The 16,116-nt window shown below is 41.2% G+C and overlaps 1 protein-coding gene across 1 annotated transcript in view; it reads left to right on the top strand.

Annotated features, from left to right (window-relative positions):
* FBXO42 (F-box protein 42) overlaps positions 1 to 16,116 on the top strand; it is a 97,585-nt gene that overhangs the window by 18,188 nt on the left and 63,281 nt on the right. The gene's annotated exons all lie outside the window — the stretch shown is intronic.

Raw genomic sequence — 16,116 nt, 5'->3', positions numbered from 1 at the left:
AGCCCTTAATGTGTGACCTGTCCAGTAACTGGTCGTCATCACCTGCATTGTCCCTGCACCACAGCTTGAGCATTCCCACTCTGCTCTGTGATCTTTGGAAGGACATGGCTAAGTACAGAGAAGCCAGCCATTTTTATTTACCTACCCATTGCCTTTTTTTCCATTTGGCAAACATTCATTTTCCACTCTTGCCTCTTAATGGAACTGAAATTACTCCCGTAGTTCTTGTTTCCACCAGCATCCTTGGTAGTGCAGCTGTGGGCAGATAGCATTAGCTGTTAGTGCATGAAACAATCTGCAAATCCAACAAAAACCGTCACTTGAGAATTTTCTCTTCTGTTAGAGGTGATTTCTTTAAGGGGAAAAAACAAAACAAAATCAACCCTCAAGACTTAGAATCTGAAGAACCCTCCCGTTTGATAAGTGGTTTTAAGGTAGGTTGACAATTGTAAACCACTTGAGTGGCTCATTAAATGCTGACTGAGGCCATGTCTACGCTACTGGGATGGCAATGGCACAGCTATGGTTCCATAGCTAGGGTGGCATAACCCCATGGTGTAGATGCAGTCTGAAGTGATGGAAGTTTTTTCCTTCACTGTAGGACAGTGGTCTCTCACCTTTTTACGCCCACTTTTTGAATCTAAGGGCAACCCAGGATCTACCCTGCCCCTTCCCTTCCCCAAAGGCCTGCCCCGCTCACTCCATCCCCCCTCTCTCTGTCGCTTGCTCTCCCCCACCCTCACTCACTTTCACCGGGCTGGGGCAGGGGGTTGAGGTTCGGGAGGGGGTGCGGGCTCTGGGCTGTGGTTGAGGTGTTCGCAGTGTGGGAAGAGGCTCTGGGCTGAGCCTGGGGCAGGGAGTTTGAGTGCAGGAGGGGGCTCTGGGCTGGGGCAGAGTGTTGGGGTGTGGGAGGCGGTGCAGGATGTGGGCTCTGGGAGGGGGGGTGAGGGCAGGGGCTTGGGGTGCAGGAGGGGGTATGTGGTGCTGGCTCTGGGAGGGGGCTCAGGGTGGAGCAGAGTGTTGGCTCTGGGAGGTGGGTCAGGGCTGGGGCTTGGGGTGCAGGAGGTTTGGGGTGCAGAAAGGGGTATGGGGTCCTGGCTCCATCAGAGGGCTCAGGGCTGGGGGTTGGGTGCAGGAGGGGGTGTGGGGTGCTGGCTCCAGGAGGGGGATCAGGGCTGGGGGTTGGGGTGCTAGCTGTGGGAGGGGGCTCAGGGTGGAGTTTGGGAGCCTGCCTTAGCTGCAGCCACACTGCGCTGCTGGAGATCGTGGTAGACTGGGAGATCCTCTAGGATCAATCGCAATCGACCGGTTGGTGACCAGTGCTGTAGGAACACCACCTCCCTGAGTGGTGGCGGCTAGGTTGATGGAAACATTCTTCCGTGGCTCTAGCTGTGTCTATGCTAGGGAGTAGGTTGGCATAGCTACGGGTGGCTCTGCGGCGTGGATTTATTTTACACCCCTGAGTGATATAGCTACGGTGACCTAAATTTTAAATGTAGACCCAGACCTAAAGCCTGGCCTATACTACAGCGTTAGGTTGAGGTAAGGGAGCTTACATCAACTTAACTCTGTAAGTGTCTGATACAATTTTGCTCCCACTGATCTAAGTTGCCCACTACACCAACCTAATAACTCCACAGTGTTTGTGTAGATTGAGCCCCCCAGGGCTGACAGCCCAGAGCCCCACAATGCCCCACGCTGCCAGTTAAATGATGAAGTGCTCCTGGTGAGGACGTGCACTGCCCACAGAAGGAGCGTAGTGTGAACATGAAAAAATGATTCAGTTACTGTGGTGGTGGCTGTATGTCAGCATAACTTAAGTTGACTTAATTTTGTAATGTAGATTTGCCAGGGGATACGTTGGGCCTGCCTTTGCTTTGAGGGAAATGCTAAGCTTTAGGTAAGACGTGTAGGCCTTTTGTCTTAACCCTCTCTCTGAATGCTGCATTCCTGTAGATAGATAAATACCTTGTTTTGAAGAAGCTGTACTGTAGTGGTTCCCAAACTTTTTGCTAAGGTGACCCACCTACTCCATTGTGTCCTTTTTGGGTACCCACCTTGCTCCTCATCCTCTCCCTCTCCCCAGCTTCACTCCTCCTGGCTCCATTGCTTTTGCTCTCTCAGCCCTACCCCCTCAGAGTCCTGCAGCCCCAGCGGGCCCTTCTCTCCCTATGGATGGGTTGTGATTGCTGCAAGACTGCCGACTGTCTGCTTGCTGGCTCTGGCCATTTCCTCTGCATTGCTACAGCTACCCATCTCCTGCTTCTAGTTCCCATTGCGTGGGGAGTGCACTCCAGGCAGCAGCAGCGTGAAGAAAGCAGTAAGGGCCAGTGAGTGGACAGTCAGCAGCCGGTGTGTGGCTTGGAGGCACTTCCTCCCCGCGGCTGCTGCCCAGATCCTGCTCCCTCTGCTTCCTGCCCAGGGGAAGTGAGTGTATGGGGAGGTGCGGGGAAGCTCTGCTGGACTGAGTCACTGTATATTCACCCACTGGTCACAGCTCCTGAAGGGAAGTCTGCTGCAGGCACCAAACCCAGCTGGGCTTTCTAAGACAGCAGAGTTGGTAATTGGGTGCTGTAGCCCAGGACCCAGTCTGAGTGGAAGAATTGCAGGATGCCACCCTAGTGAGGTAAAGGCTTGAGGCCGAAGACCTGGAAGGGGGTGCTTGCCAGAGAGATTGGCTAGGGATACTGGGTAACTGTGACAGGAATGCTTTAATATTTATGTATAAGCAATGTAACAGTCTATGGTGGGTCTTATCAGATTTCAAGACAAGTCTAAGATCAAAACAGTAATTTTTTTTTTTTGCTTTCATCTACTTTCCCCACTGTTTTTGTTACACTGCAGTGAATGGTCACTTCAGCAGATTCCTAAAGCAAGCAAGTTCTATTTTAAATGTATCTGGGAAGGGAGGGGAGGAAAAAATGAAATCCTACGAGAAAAGTAGTTCTAAAATGTGTTGCCAGTTGCAATGAGACAGCTTTTGGTGACAATCAGATACATTTGATCAGCACTAGCCTGATTTGAATTTTATTACATGAATTTGTTCAGTCTCAGGAGGTAGCCGTGTTAGTCTGTATCCACAAAAACAACAAGGAGTCCAGTGGCACCTTAAAGACTAAGATTTATTTGGGCATAAGCTTTTGTGGGTAAAAAACCCGCTTCTTCAGCTGCATGGAGTGAAAATTACAGATGCAGGCATTATATATTATAATATTATATATTCATGTGTCAGTATATAATGCCTGCATCTGTAATTTTCACTCCATGCAGCTGAAGAAGTGAGGTTTTTTACCCACGATAGCTTATGTCCAAATACACCTCTACCCCGATATAACGCGACTCGATATAACACAAATTTGGATATAACGCGGTAAAGCAGTGCTCCGGGGGGGAGGGGGGACGGGGGACTGTGCACTCTGGCGGATCAAAGCAAGTTCGTTATACCACGGTTTCACCTATAATGCGGTAAGATTTTTTGGCTCCCGAGGACAGCGTTCTATCGGGGTAGAGGTGTAAATCTGTTAGTCTTTAAGGTGCCACCGGACTCCTTGTTTTTATGAACTTGTTCATTGATCTATTGTTTAAGTGGTTTGGATTTTCTTTTTGGTGGGGTTTTGGAGCTAGTTGGTAAATGTTTTGAAATGTTCATGCTGCTTTGGAATAAAAACACTTCTCTCAGAAAATGAAATAGGAGAATATACATCGGGTGACAAATTAAAGGAAGCTTTAGAGCAGTCCTATTGATGTGATCATAAGTTAGAGCAAAACTGGGCTCCACTCTGTCTACATGTTGGGGGTAATTGAAGACTTGTCTGTATTTTTGATGTGATGCCATCATTTGACTTCAGTATAGATGCACTCTTGATCTTGAGTATTAATGCTGCACGAATTAATATTTACAGCTTACCTAAACTGAAGCCTACTTTATAAAGTAAATAGTGGACACTCAGAGTGCTAGATTTGCTGATCAATGATGTCTGGTAGCAAGTCCTCCATAATCCAGGAAGTCCTGCTTTTTTTTTTTTTTTCTGTGTAGCTGAGTGGACTGTTGGGAAACTTAAGTTCAAAATAAAACAAGAATCGTATTGAATAATTCCATAAGGGGAAGAAGGCAAGAATGCCCTGATCTGTTCTTTATTAACTCAGTGGTAGAAATACTTCCTTACCTAATAGTACTCTCATCTGCAGATGTCAAGTGCTTTATGAAGGTAGGCATCACTATTGCATTTTAGAGATGAGGAAGTTGATGCACAGATAGGTGATCTGACTTGCCCAAAGTCATCTAGCAATTTAGTGGCAGTGTCACTGGCCTGGGACACTGGTGCTGTTTTCCAGAATCCTTTTTCCCTGAATAACAGGTTCTTATTTCTAGTTTTGTTTCTCTGTAGTAAATCTTCTGGAGTGGGATCATAACATTTTTTTTTCTAAGGTAGGTGGAATGGACTGTAATCCTACAACAATCTTATGGTAGCCACTCCCTGCCCACTGTAAAACACTGCTTCTGAACACAGGTTTTTCTGACAGTAACAAATCAAGTTGTGTAGAACTATTTGTATGCAGATTTTTGTGGAGTTGGAGTGTATTACTAATTTTGGGGGGGTTATATGAGAAAAATAACAGTGGAAAGGCTTGGAGGAATATTTGTGAAACTAAAATGTTTAGAAAACCATGAACTAGCAAAGTGGAATGAATCCAACTATTTCTAATGTGTCATGACTTTATACAGCAGGCTCTAATGCATCCCTGGCTGGGGTTGTTAGGTTCATTTCTTTGATTTCTGCTTGGAGAGCAAATAGGAATTTCATTGTTTCCATGTTTGAATCCTGTTGAGTGCTGTAATACCAGTGCCCCACCAATTTCAACTTCCTTTCAGTCCACTTCCTGTGATTTTTTTTCCATAAAGAATTTCAAGATCACACAGATGACAATTAGTGTTAAATAGAAATGTTCATATGGTGCATTCACTGGAACTTGGTGCTTTGTAGCCAAACTAGTTAGAAGCACTTTCTGCTGTGCTAGTCAATATCATACAGTGCATCTTTATATACTGTACACCAGGGGTCGGCAACCTTTCAGAAGTGCTGTGCCGAGTCTTCATTTATTCACTCTGATTTAAGGTTTGGCGTGCCAGTAATACATTTTAACGTTTTTAGAAGGTCTCTTTCTATAAGTCTATAATATATAATAAACTGTTGTTGTATGTAAAGTAAATAAGGTTTTTAAAATGCTTAAGAAGCTTCATTTAAAATTAAATTAAAATGCAGAGCCCCCCGGACTGGTGGCCAGGACCTGGGCAGTGTGAGTGCCACTGAAAATCGGCTCATGTGCCGCCTTTGGCACACGTGCTCTAGGTTGCCTACCCCTGCTGTACGCTTTCTTCATACAGTACGAGGGCGCTCTTTACGTAGTCAAGTGTAAACTAAATTGTGAAGATTTTAGTATTCGAACGGATTAACTGGTTCATTTGGGGAAAAGGGGTGCAGGAAATGAGAACGGAACAAGTGGAGCTGCTGACACTTGAACAAGGCTAACCCAGATGCTGATTACTCAGGCTAACCCTGCAGTGCTGACATGCTCTAAATGTCTGGACAACTAGCTTTTAGTTTCTCCACCCTGCTATTGGCAACTATTTTTCTGGCCTGTGCCAAAGACTGAACTTGCTGACTGCACTTCCTCCCTGTTTGGAAAGTTTTGCTAGGATTATACTTCCTGAGTTTTTAGCCTATATAGAGAGGGCACCAGAATACCTGTTTAGGGGAAATGGAGTGCCTCGCTGCAGCCTGAGAGACGTTATAGGCAGACATGAGACCGATAATGGAGTGGGGGAGAACATTATTGTTGTACAGAGGACTAGAGTAGCTGGTTGTAGGTGGACAGGAAGTCAGACTGGGCACCAGATGTATTTCATATAACAGCTGAAAAGGAGAGAAAAGGATAGTGAGATACATACCGAAAGTGGACTAAGGGCTTGTCTACACCATGCAGCTTTTAGTGACAAGGCTGTATCGACGCAGCCTTGTCGCTAAAAGTCAGCGTGTGTAAACAGTCTTTTTCGGTACTTTGTCTGCACTTTTGCCGAAAAAATACTTCCAGCGCCACGAGCGGCGTAAGTTTTGTCGGCAGGCGAGCGCTCCTGCCAACAAAGACACGTTCGCACTGCCACTTGCGTCAGCAAAACTTTTGTCTTTCGCGGGGGGGGCTTTTTTAAGTACAGTGTAGACGAGCCCTAAATAGTGAAATATATTATGTCACTTTTGGTTCATGAATTTTAAAATTATATACATATGAAAATGGTGACTACGTTGGGCTAATTACTGGAAACCTGGTAATCTGAAATGGATACTCTCTTTGTAACCATGCCCAATGTAAAGAAAGATTCTTTGAATAGAACCTGGCTGAAAATGTGTATGGCAGAGTTTTTAAGAACTAATTGCAATGTGGGTGGGATCCTTAAATAGAGAAGCAGATTTGTGCAGAATGTTATAAATGTGACACCAAGAGCTCTGTGCCCTCTGGATAGGATGATGATGCAAGAAACTGAGAGCAGGATAAACTACATACCTTTCTCAGTGGTGCAGTGTACCTAACTAGAGTCCTGTCCACACTAGCAATTGAGTGTCAGAAGTGCTCAGACCTTGCTACGGTTCCTGATAGGGTTTTGCTTCAAACAGTGTTAGTGCTGCTGCAGTTGGATGTTGGTCACAAAACGGCAGTTTGGATAACTTAAACTAGTGTGGAAGGGTTTTAAATGGACCAATCATCTGATCTGTTACGACAAATATTGTGATAAAACATGGACTGGTATTAGCTAATGGTCTATGGGCTCCAGTGCCTTCCTCACTTCTACTAGGAGTAGTTTGTGTGAACACACAGCACTTTGACTCTGTTTCTGAAGCACCCTTCATGGTATCTAGGCACTGTATATAAATAATAGACAACAGGAATCCCTCCAGACAGGACAGGCATTTCTCTGTCCTGCTCTCCCACTGGATCATTGATTGCTTTTTTTAGAACACAATGGTGGATGTTTTATATTTTTGTATTTTTGGATAATGCTTTATGAAAGAGGTAAATTATGCAGCTTGATGGGAAGATGGCAAGGACTCTTCCTGATCCCCTTGGGCAGGTTATTCCATAGTCTTGGTCCAACTATTTAGTCTCTTCCCCTTGAGTTTAGACTTGGGTTCTGTTAGCCATAGTGCACTAGGTAACTGTTGCAGTGGGTCCTGGAAGGAGAAGTGAACCTTCATTTAGCATGGTCCTCTCTCAGCAACTAAAAATGTTTTACCATACATCTACTAGCCAGAAATAGACACGAAGGACAAAGGTAGATATCTGAGAAACATGAATACCCATGAGTACTCCATTACTGTTAATTTCTAGGTTTGCATTTGTTAAATTTTGGAGGCGGGTGTAAATGTTTTTATCTGTTCCTGTCTAAGTAGCATACAGTTTGCTGATAGTAGCAGCAGTTATGTCAAATCATTCTGGTTCCAGGCATTCTTTGTCATAACATTGGCTGTATTAGGGAGTAAAGACGCTAGAAGATTTTGAGAGCATCAGATGATGTGATAACTGTAGCTCTTAGCAATCTGTAAATTTGATTATATATTTTTAACTTTATTTCAAAGATTTTGACAGCCCATCTAATTTAGACTAGCTCTCCTAGAATTTTACTTGGTTTTGCCTATCAGAAATTCAGGAAAGAACCTAACAAAAGTAGAGCAGTTCTGTTTAAAATTTACAATCCGTGCATGTTCCTAAAAGTTATACAGAACTTTGCTTATCTACTTCTATTCATGGGACAAGTTCCATGGTTCCTTTATTGATTCTGTTTCTATGCAAGTTTATTGGTAAAAATAAGCTGCTGTGTTTCATGCTTAACAATGAAAATTACTCTTCTTTGATCACCTGGCAACACTCATCATGCACGTGTAGGAAAATGTGTTGTATGAAATTACTGAACTTTGAAAGATGACATGCATGTATACAAATGATGTAAGCTAGACACACACATTGGTCACCTGCAATGATTGTATTAGTTAATTGCAGAATGGACCAGCTATCCCATTTTTCACTTCATTGATTCCAGGAGCGAATTCTGTGGGGGTTGAATTCTTCCATGCTTTGTTTCAGCAACGGATGTTTTTTTTTAAATATTGATCTACTTGGGTACAGTCATTCTGAACTAAATAGGTGAAAAATACACTATTTCTGATTTCCCATCCCCAGTCGTTTTTCTCTCTCACTCACGAAATGGCTGTACTTTCCCTCTTTTTGTGAAATCGAGGAACATCAGTATTCGTCCAAAATAGTCAGTCGTTATTATTGCAAGTCACTAACTCTAAATGACATTAATATTTTATATAGATAAGACAACAGACATCAAAATAGCTGTAACTTCATTTTTAATGTAATCTAAATATATGTCAAAAGAACATAAAGGTTGCAAACAGGGCTTTGGAGCTGTGCTCCAGCTCCAGGCAAAAACCTGCAGCTCCACTGCTCCAGAGCTGCTCCGCGCTCCAGCTCCGGGCTCCGCTCCAAAGCCCTGGTTGCAAAGTTGAGCACTCAGGTCAGGTAACGCCCAAATTAAAGTTGCCCAGGCAGTCTTCATTTAGTCCTCTTGTGCATGTACATTATGATTGATTTCCACTTATGCTGATGTATTTGTATCTTTAAGTTAAAACACCTTCCATACTCCTGTAATTCTCAGTCTGGCCTTGTTCTAGCTAGCAGGATTAATGTGTTCCCCAGTTTCCAGCTGTAGGAAAGTTATCATCTAACTTTTAAAGAAACAACAACCCTTTTTATTAAGTTACAATAACTTAATTACAATAAAATGTTATCATACATCGTACATTACTTATTCAGGATCAGGTGACTGTTCAAAGAACTTGGCTAAGGATTCCGTCTTACTGGCGGGGGAGCCCTCCTCTTCTGAGTACATGAAAAAGGATGACCAAATTTCAAGATACCTATCCTCTTTTTGGCACTCTTCTTGTGTACGTACTTGGTGTGAAAGCTTTTCCATTACAAGGACAGTCCATATTTTATAATACCACAATTCCATAGGAGGAGGAATCACATTTTTCCAATAAGGTGCAATACAAAGTCTAGTTGTTAAAGATAAAAATAAACCTTGTCACATTGTTTAAAATGCAGATCCTTTACTGGAGCATTAAGTAAGCAGACTGGGGAATGCTAGCAACCCAGCATTTTGTCAGATGATGTATCTCTTTAATAATTTCCTCCAAAAACTGTTTAATTCCTGGATGTAATCACCACATGTACAAGTATGTTCCTATATCCCCGAAAACCCTCCAATGGATAGCCTCCATAGTACCAAAAATATGATGGCTCTTAACTGGAGTCCAATGCCATGTACACAGTAATTTATACATTTTCCTTGAGCTACCCAAATTGAGGATGTATATCCCCTTTCCCATATAGAGACCCACTTTTCCATATAATTTGTCCAAATCCCTCTCCCATCTTTTCATCTGCTTTTCTTATCAACATATTTTTCAATCAGAATTGTATGTATTTTAGAAATTTTGTTCCAACTTGTTCCTGGGTCAACTCCTCAAATGTGGTCAAAGGTCTAGATAGAGCTGCCTTGTAGCCAGATTTCACAATAAAATGTTTGATTTTTATCAATACTGAAAATACAAGATTTTTATATAGTTTATAGTTACATCTCTTGGTGTGATTTCAAATCAGGGCCCACGAACAGCTGTCCAAATTGCGTAATCTCTGCTCTTACCTGCAACAAATAAGCACTTTAAATACCAGGAATTTATTTTTAGGCAAGATCAATGAAAGGGCCTTGGTTGACAAGAATTAAAAAAAACTGTCCAAAGCCATCAACGTGGCGTAGATGAGTGGGTGATTTTTTTTTTATCTAAATTTCTTTTTAACCTAATAATTACAAATAGCCATATTTAGGCTCCTGTCCTGTTTGAGTTTTACCCAGTGTTTGGGTGGTCTGTCATTAACCCTGCTGATCACGTTTTAATCGTGATGCATAATAAATCAAATTAGGGAAAGCTTACTTTTTATGTTATACAGAACTTTCAAACTCACCCTGTCTTTTATGTTTCCGTACGAATGTTGATAGCACATCCTGCCATGTTTTTAATGTCCTGTCAGGGGTGCACTGAAACAAAAATAATAACTTTGAGAGGACACTCAACCGTAACCAAGGCTACTCTGCCTAATCAAGAAATATCGTATTCAATTTCTCCAAGCCTTTTATTATTTATTCCACAGGGGAGGGTAATTTGCCTTAAAAATTTTGTTTCTCCACAGTGTGTATTTCTAAATACTTTAAAGATTCCTTTTCCCATTTAAATTCATGGAGCTGACAACAGTTTGTTTTGACCTTTTTGGGAATATTAATTCCTAAAATTTCAGATTTATCATCATTTTGAAACCTGATACCTGCCCAAATTTCAAAGTCAATTGTTCTGTAATTTTTAATTGAGTCTTCTGGATCCTGAAAATATAAGGCGACATCATCAGCAAACAGAGCTATTTTGTGTTCTAATCCAGCAGGCAATTTGATACCCTTTACCAAGGGGCTGTTTTTCACATTTATTGCTAATGGCTCTATTGCCAAAACAAACAGGGGCAACCCTGTCCCGTACTGCCAGACAAATTAAAAGGAGGGGATTAATGACCATTCACCATAGCAGAAACTCAAGGATGAGTATATAGGGCTGATATGTCCCTATACAACTTATTTTCAAACCAAACCGTACCAAAATCTGCCTGAGGTATTCCCATTCTAGTCACTCAAAGGCTTTCTCAGCTTCCAAAGGAAGCAGCACTCAGGAAGATTACTAGAATTAACATTACAGATGAAATTCAGAGTTCATCTGATATTGCCAGATAAATGCCTGCCTCAAATTGGTCAGGGTGAACACATTTGGACAAGATGATTTTCAATCTGCTTGCTAAGTTCTTGGCATAAATTTTAACCTCCACGTTAATCAGAAATAGGTCTGTATGTTGCACAATTGGTAAGATCTCTTCCTTCAGGAGTGACCACGCTTTTTGCCTCTTTCTAGGAATCTGGAATCTTGTTTCCTTGCAATATACCATTGAACAATTCAGTTATAACAGGGACCAGCACTTGCTTTAGAGCTCTGTAATACTCCCCAGAAAGCCCATCGGGACCTGGTGCTTTATTGGATTTTAAATTCTCAATTACAACTACAACTTCAACTTCCTTTGCAGTAATTTACCTATCAAGACCTTCGTCTGAGAGCTAAAGTAGTTTCACACTTCTCAAATATCTATATGTTTAGGGTTTGGATGTTCTGAAGTGTACAAAGATTGGAAAAAGTTTCAGAGATCTGTTTAATGCCTTTTTATTTCTAACCAGGATGGCTGGCTGATTATTTGTTAATTTTCTGGCTAAAAACATATCTTTATTGTCCTTTTCATAATTTAATATATCTGTTTGCTCAGTCTTGCGTATTTGTAACAGGTGAATCTTCCCTCTCATCATATTTATTTTCTGTACACTCCTTTAGTACCTGTAGATTCATGTCTACTTTCCAAAAACAGAAAGTTCTTTAACCAAACTCTTTAAGAGCTCTCATCCTTTTGAGATATAATGCTTCAATTATAAGGTTCCTCCTCATTACTGCCTTTCCAGCACCCCAGAGAACATTTTTATTGATCTCTTCCATATAATTTCTGAAAATCTTCCTCCAACTTTTGAATTCTGAGGGAGTCGTATAACAAAGCTATTTCAACCACCAGGCCCTTTTGTTTTTTCACTCCGTCTCAGACCATATCTACACTACAAAATTAAGTCGACCGAACTTTCATCAGCATACAGCCACCGCAGTAATTACATCGCTTATGTGTGTCTACACTTCACATCTTGTGTCAGCGGTGCACGTACTCGCCAGGAGCGCTTGTATTGATTGTACTGTCAGTGTGGGGACATTGTGGGACAGCTCCTGAAAGCCAGTAACCGTCAACATAAGCAACAGTGTCTACACTGACACACTGTAGACCTAACTACATCAACCTTGGCTTTATCCTGCACGTGGAGATGGAGTTATACCAAGTCAGCCTAGCAGGGCAGTTATGTCAGTGGGAACAAAATTTTAGTGTAGACACATCCACAATTAGGTCAATGTAAGCTGCCTTACATCGATTTAACTGTGTGGCGTAGAGCAGGCCTCAGTCTTTTAATCTGATGTATGCAGGGACTTGTCAGACCAAGTAATAACTTCCAGATCAGCTTTTTTGACCAAATTAGCCAAGGTCCTAGAAACAAAAATCACATCCATCCTGGAATAAGATCCATGAGCAGAAGAATAATGTGTAGACCCTGACATCTGGATTCATTTCCCACCGGATGCCCATCAGATCCTCATTGATGCAACAAATTTGCTCTTGCCCCTCCTGATCACCTGCTGTGTCCATTATTTGAGCCAGAGTGGGATTAAGCATCTCATTAAAATCCTCCCCTAGAATAATATCTCTTTCCCTAAAACTTCTTAAGACCCTAAAAAATAAAAAGGAAAAAGAAAAAGAGAAGCTGCCCCTGATTGCGAGCATATACACATTGGCTAACGTGAGACGTTTACCTTTCAAGGAGCCCTTAATTAAAATATATCTGCCCTCTGTCTCTAAGTTGTGCAGAAACAACAAAAGGGAAGTGTTTAGCAGAGAGTATTGCCACCTCTCCTCTGTTAGATTGCCCTGGAGAGAAAGATTGCCCTGGAGAGAGAGACAGTGTCTGTGTCCAAGAAGTATTTATAATTTTTCTTCACGTGTCCCCTGTAGATACTGGGGAAATCCTTTTTCAGTGAGCAGAATACCCTTTTCCTTTTTGTTGGATCGTTCACCCCTTTAACAGTAACAGTCATGACATTAATAAACTCACCCATGAATTCAACTCTGTTCTCGCCCATTATATTACCATTGGTTAAAAGCGGTGAACCCCTTAGCCAGGCCTCCATTACATTCGTGCCTCTTTAAACATGACATTTTAGATAGTTCCCATCATACAGTAATTTTAAAACTCCAACATATATTGCTTTCCCTTTTTTTACACATCTATGTTGCTGTACCTGATCCTGAGTCTGATTTATTTTAAATTTTTTAATTGAGCCCTGACATTTTTATTAATCTTTCTATTAAAACATAACAATATTTAATGCCTGTTTGTTCTCTTATCCTGTTTCCCTCCCTATCTATGCATTTCCCATTGTCGTCTGGTCCCCTCTGGTTGTGGGAGTCTGGGTTATACTTCCTCTATGGGCATTTTAATTCCCTGCTGGAGGGGGGTTTCGCTTGAGAACCAATCTGTATCTAATCTTATCAAACATCTTTATAATATTGGATGTTATGATATTATTTATAACATCTTTGAGTTCACCCTTCTCCAATTAACATAAATGTTGGAATGTTTGTGATCATTCTAACTTCAAACTTTCTTCAGTAGGGGGATCTGGGTCTCCTGCTATTTTGTTATTAACTTTGTTAATTTGATGTTGTGATTTATATTATAAACTAAATTTTATACCTATTAAGTATATTTTACCCACAGAGTTCAATATCCTGTCAGTTAAAGTTTTAATCTTTAAGCTCATTGTTTAGAAAAGGTACTTTACCTGTTGATTTTACCTAAATTCAGTGCTACTCTTCCAGCCAGTGATCTCTCCCCTTCCATATTACATTCTGTATTAATCAGATATTAGATCAAGAGTCTTTATTTGAGAAGAATGACTATGTTCTGGCAACTGGAAAATGGTTCCCTAGCCCTCAACAGAACAAATACACCTCTACCTCGATATAACGCATTCCTCAGGAGCCAAAAAATCTTACCACGTTATAGGTGAAACCGCATTATATCGAACTTGCTTTGATCCACCGGAGTGCGCAGCCCCGCCCCCCAGAGCGCAGCTTTACATGAATATAGCCGAATTCATGTTATATCGAGTCGCTTATATCGGGGTAGAGGTGTAGTTGTTCAAAGTTTCTCTTCTCATTGGGTCCCTTTGTTAATGCTATTCTAGGTTGTTAGCTTCCTGAGCAAGTCAAGACCACTTGACTTTGGAGTTTCTCCTTCATTGAGGGAGAAGGCTTGGAGAGGCTTGTTAGCGGGCAGCTACCAAGTGCATGCTCCCAAGTCCATCTCACGTTGTAAATTGGACTCCTTCATGCTCTAGTCACATTACAGTCAGACTACTCCCTCGAGTGGCTACATAAAGATAATAGTCTCCTAACTTACTGCTTGCTATGTTAACGTATGATGGAAAGGTCAGGTCTGGGGAGAAAACAAACCGCTAGTTGTTTCCCTTCAGATTCTCTTCCTATTCCCAGGGTGCGTCGTCCCATCCCAGTCTTTCTTGAATCTATGCAAGAGGGTAGCAGTGTTCTGAATGACTGTCTAATTCCTGGCTCTAGGAGCCATCAGATGTGCCTTGATAATCCAGCAAAGTTGTCTTAGGCTGATCAATTTGTTGGAAGCACTGAAAAAGATTGATGCACTTTGTATCACCTGCAAATCAACATTTATAATTTAGCACATTGTTTAAAATATATCTATACATAAAAGGAAATTTGTTGCTTAAATTAAAAAAAAAACAAAAACCTCCCCTGGGAGCATGGAGAGAGATTGCTCTTCATTATGGTATAATTGGCATGAACATTAAAAGCTGGTTTGAACTAGCAATGAGCATGTAATTATGGAGCAGCTGCAGCACAACCCATCCCACTGATGCCTTAGCCTGGCAGCTGTGTGTGTGTGTAAACTCAAATTACCACAACTCTTCCTCTAAAACGGGATTAGTCATTCTCCTGGGAAATGGGGTTTGATGTTTTTAAAATGACTAGGATGGTCTTAATGAAGACAGAAACCTGTGTACCACATTGGTTGGCAGAATTGCCTGCAGCGATTGGTTTAAGACAGCAAGCACTTCCTAGTCTAGCACTATTGTCACTGTATTATCCTATTACTTTTAGTCATATGTAAATAGCTGGAGATACTGACAAAGGCCTGAAGGGCCATAAACCCCTACTTTGCCTGCTGTTTTCTTCTCCGTACCTGCTGTGGATAGACAGCTGGACACAGGTGGTATTCAAATAACCTTTTACTTATTTCTTATTTGTTTAAACTATAGCGACTTACTTGTAAGCCATCTAAGTAAATTATCAAGTAAGTACTTTTCTATCTAAAACTCTGCAGTTAATGTAACAAGTAGATTAAGTGATGACTCGCCTCCTATTCTACGAACTGGATCTCTATTTTTGTCAAATATATGAGACTCCATTGTTCTAGCATACGCAAGAGAAAATTGTTCATGTGGCTATTGGTGTAGTAAAAGCTAACACAGAGCTATATTCAAATTAATGTTAATTCTACTGCAGGATAAGCTAATAAAATGTTTCAGAAATCTGTATCAGGAGCAAACTCCTCCTACTTCTAAACATATTTTAAAGCCAATCTTTATTTACACAACTGACCTCTAAATGAAGCTTTTGATTTGTATTTGTGATGGGAGTTAGGAACTGTACAAATTAATGATGGACAATAATGGAAATGATGACCGACTGAAAGACCTTCACTAATAGAAAGTTTTTTCTTTTAATTTCTGGCACTATTTGGGCAAATTGAGGATGATATCTTCTGTCATGAAAATCAAATGGTTTATAAGGACACCATGTTCTTTATCTGATTATATAGATAAAGGGGACTATTTCATTAAAAAGGCCTTGCCAGCTAGTTTTGGCTCCAAATTTAGGTTCTGTTTCATGTTTTTATTTTAAAAAAGCTTTCACACTTTTATAAATATAAATAAGTTATTTATTTGGGTTTCAAACTAGGAAACATTTAAACCCAAACATTAGAGCACAGGGATAAGAAAAGTGACTTGACTATTACTGTTTTTATTGTTCAAACTGAGTGAAGTGAAGAAAATGAGTAGGTGACAGCAAACTGGTCTTTTCGTGCTTTCAACTTCACTAATCTGTGGTGGCACAGGTAACCATTTGTCATTAACAATTACTTTTAAGCAGCCATGACCTCTGAATACTTTAGACTGGCTGTGTTTCATTGACATGCACAGCTTATTAAACCCTTCCCTT

Source organism: Emys orbicularis, chromosome 22, assembly GCF_028017835.1.
Source record: "Emys orbicularis isolate rEmyOrb1 chromosome 22, rEmyOrb1.hap1, whole genome shotgun sequence".
NCBI classification, from domain to species: Eukaryota; Metazoa; Chordata; order Testudines; family Emydidae; genus Emys; species Emys orbicularis.
The sequence above is the reverse complement of the archived record's forward strand: the minus strand, read 5'-3'. Positions and strand labels throughout refer to the sequence as shown.